Below are 4,138 nucleotides of genomic sequence, written 5' to 3'. Positions count from 1 at the left end.
CAGTTTTTTGTATTTTACGGCCAAAAAACTAGAATTCCGCCCGATTCCCATATTTTCGTGTGCTTTATCCCACGCCTTCCGAGTGGTCCCAGGCCCCCCCAACCTTGTTTGTATAAAAATTTTCTGGGCTATCAAATACGACCTAAGGAACCATAGTCACCACCCCGCCATGATCGTTCCTCGTTTTTATATTTTACGGCAAAAAAACTAGAATTTCGCCCGATTCCTATATTTTCGTGTGTTATAGCCCATGCCTTCCGAGTGGGCCGGGCCCCCGAATCGCCTAAAATTTTTGCAGGCCATCAAATACGAAATAAATAACCATAGTAACCACCCCACCATGACCGTTCCTCATTTTGTTGCGATTTACGGCCAAAAAACTAGAATTCTGCCCGATTTCCCTATTTTCGTGTGCTATTGCCCACGGCTTCCGAGTGGGTCCGGCCCCCCGAACCCGAATCACCTAAAATTTTTATGGGCCATCAAATAGGACCTAAGGAACCATAGTCACCACCCCGCCATGATAGTTCCTCGTTTTTTGTGTTTTACGACAAAAAACTAGAATTCTGCCTGATTCCCATATTTTCGTGTGCTATAGTCCACGCCTTCCGAGTGGGCAGGGCCCCGGACCCGGATCATCTAAAATTGTTCCGGGCCATCAAATACGACCTAAGGAACCATAGCCACCGCTCCGCCATCATCTTTTCTCACTGTTTTGCGTTTTACGGCCAAAAAACTAGAATTCCGCCTGATTCCCATATTTTCATGTGCTTTAGCCCATGCATTCCGAGTGGGCCCCAACCCCCAAACTCCGATCGCCTAAAATTTTTCATGTCCATCAAATATGACCTAAGGAACCGTAGTCACCGCCCCGCCATGTCCTTTCCTAGTTGTTTTGCATTTTACGGCAAAAAAACTAGAATCCGCCTGATTCCCATATTTTCGTGTGCTTTAGCCTACGCCTTCCGAGTGGGTCCGGGCCCCCCGAACCCGGATCGCCAAATTTTTTTCCGAGCCATCAAATAGGACCTAAGGAACCATAGTCATCGCCCCACCATGATCGTTCCTCGGTTTTTGCGTTTTACAACAAAAAACTAGAATTCCGCCCGATTCCCATATTTTCGTGTGCTATAGTCCACGCCTTCCAAGTGGGCAGGCCCTCCCGGACCCGGATCGCCTAAAATATTTTTCGGGCCAATAAATACGACCTAAGGAACCATAGTCTCCAACCCGCCATGACCCTTTCTCGGTGTTTTGCATTTTACGGCCAAAAAACTAGAATTCCCCCCGATTCCCATATTTTCGTGTGCTTTAGCCCACGCCTTCCGAGTGGGCCCGGGCCCCCGGACCCGGCTCGCCTAAAGATTATTCGGGCCATCAAATATGACCTTAGGAACCATAGTCACCGCCCCGCCATGATCGTTCCTCATTTTTTGTGTTTAATGGCCAAAAAACTATAATTCCATTCGATACCCATATTTTCGTATGCTATAGCCCATGCCTTCCCAGTGGGCCTGGCCCCCGGACCCGGATCGCCTAAAATATTTGCGGGCTATCAAATACGACATAAAGAACCATAGTAACCGCCCCGCCAAGACTATTCCTCGTTTTTTTTGCATTTTACGGCCAAAACACTGGAATTCCTTTTGATTCCAATATATTCGTGTACTAAAATTCCTTCTGATTCCATGCCTTCCGAGTGGGTCTTGGCCCCGCAAACCCGGATCGCCTAAAATTTTTCCGGACCATCAAATATGACCTAAGGAACCATAGTCACCGCCCCGCCATGATCGTTCCTCATTTTTTGCGTTTTACAACAAAAAACTAGAATTTTGCCCGATTCCCATATTTTCGTGTGCTATAGTCCACGTCATCCGAGTGGGCAGGGACCCCCATATCCGGATTGCCTAAAAAATTTTTTGGGCCATCCGATATGACCTAAGGTACCATAGTAACCTCCCCGCCATGACCGTTCCTCATTGTTTTGCGTTATACGGCCAAAAAACTAGAATTCCACCCGATTCCCATATTTTCGTGTGCTATAGCCTACGCCTTCCCAGTAGGCAGGGCCCCCCGGACCCGGATCGCCTAAATTTTTTTCGGGCCATCAATTACGACCTAAGGAACCATAGTCAACGCTCTGCCATGTCCTTTTCTCATTGTTTTATGTTTTACCGCGAAAAAACTTGAATTCCGCCTAATTCTCATATTTTCGTGTGTTATATAGCCCACGCCTTCCGAGTGGCCCCCGACCCCCCGGATCCTGATCACCTAAAAGTTTTTCGGGCAATCAAATACGACCTAAGAAGCTATAGTCACCGCCCTGCCATGACCGTTTCCTTGTTTGTTTGCATTTTACAGCCAAAAAACTAGAATTTTGCCTGATTACCATATTTTCGTGTGCCGCCTTCCGAGTGGGCCTGGCCCCTCCGGACCCGGGTCGCCTTAAATTTTTTCAGGCCATCAAATACGACCTAAGGAACCATAATCAACGCCCTTCCATGATCGTTCCTATTTTTTTTGCATTTTACGGCCAAAAAACTAGAATTCCGCCAGATTCCCATATTTGAATGTGCTATAGCCCACGCGTTCCGAATAGGTTCTGGCCTCCCAGACCTCGATCGCCTAAATTTTTTTCGGCCTATCAAATACGACCTAAGGAACTATAGTCACTGCCCCTCCATGACCGTTCCTTTATTTTTGCATTTTACTTTGAAAAAAGTAGAATTCCGCCTGATTCCCATATTTTCGTGTGCTATAGCCGACGCCTTGCGAGTGAGTGGGCCCGGGCCCCCTAGACCCGGATCGCCTAAAAAATTTTCGGTCCATCAAATATGACCTAAGGAACCATAGTCACCGCCCCGCCATAACCATTCCTCTGTTTTTGCGTTTTACGGCCTAAACACTAGAATTCCGTCCGATTCCCAAATTTTCGTGTGTTATTGCCCACGCCTTCCGAGTGGGCCCGAGCCCCCCGGACCCCTATCGCCTAAAAATTTTATGGGCCATGAAATAAGACCTAAAGAACCATAGTTACCGCCTCGCCATGACCGTTCCTCGTTTGTTTTGCGTTTTACAGCCAAAAAATAGAATTCCGCCCGATTCCCATATTTTCGTGTGCTTTAGCCCTCGCCTTCCGAGTGGGCCCGGGCCCCCCGAAACCGAATCGCCTAAAACCTTTTTGGGCTATCAAATACGACCTAAGGAACCATAGTCACTGCCCCGCCATAACAGTTCCTCGTTATTTTGCATTTTACGGACAAAAAACTAGAATTCCGCCCGATTCCCATATTTTCGTGCGCTTTAGCCCATGCCTTCTGAGTGGGCCCCAGCCCCCAGACCCGAATCGCCTAAAACAATTTTGAGCCATCAAATACGACCTGAGGAACCATAGTCACTGCCCTGCCATGAACGCTCCTCGTTTTTTGTGTTTTACGGCAAAAAAACTAGAATTTCGCCCGATTCCTATATTTTCGTGTGCTATAGCCCATGCCTTCCGAGTGGGCCCGAGCCCCCGGACCCCGATCGCCTAAAAAATTTTCGGACCATGAAATAAGAACTAAGGAACCATAGTTACCGCCTCGCCATGACCGTTCCTCATTTTTGTTTTGCGTTTTACAGCCAAAAAATTAGAATTTCGCCCGATTCCCATATTTTCGTATGCTTTAGCCCTCGTCTTCCGAGTGGGTCTTGGACCCCAGGACCTCGATCGCCTAAAATTTTTTCGGCCTATACAATACAACCTAAGGAACCATAGTCACCGCCCCACCATGACCGTTCCTCTATATTTGCGTTTTACTTTGAAAAAACTAGAATTCCGCCCGATTCCCATATTTTCGTGTGCTATAGCCCACGCCTTGCGAGTGGGCCCGGGCCACCGAACACGGATCGCCTAAAATTTTTCCGGGCCATCAAATACGACCTAAGGAACCATAGTCACTGCCCCGCCATAATCGTTCCTCTGTTTTTGCATTTTATGGCCAAAACACTAGAATTTCGCACGATTCCTATATTTTCGTGTGCTATAGCCCACGCCTTCCGAGTGCGTCGAACCCCCAGGACCCGGATCTCCTAAAAGTTTTGCGGGCCATCAAATACGACATAAAGAACCATAGTAACCCGCCATGACCGTTCCTCA

The sequence above is a fragment of the Nicotiana tomentosiformis genome, chromosome 1, assembly GCF_000390325.3.
Source record: "Nicotiana tomentosiformis chromosome 1, ASM39032v3, whole genome shotgun sequence".
In the NCBI taxonomy this organism is placed as follows: Eukaryota; Viridiplantae; Streptophyta; class Magnoliopsida; order Solanales; family Solanaceae; genus Nicotiana; species Nicotiana tomentosiformis.
This window is presented reverse-complemented; position numbering follows the sequence as displayed.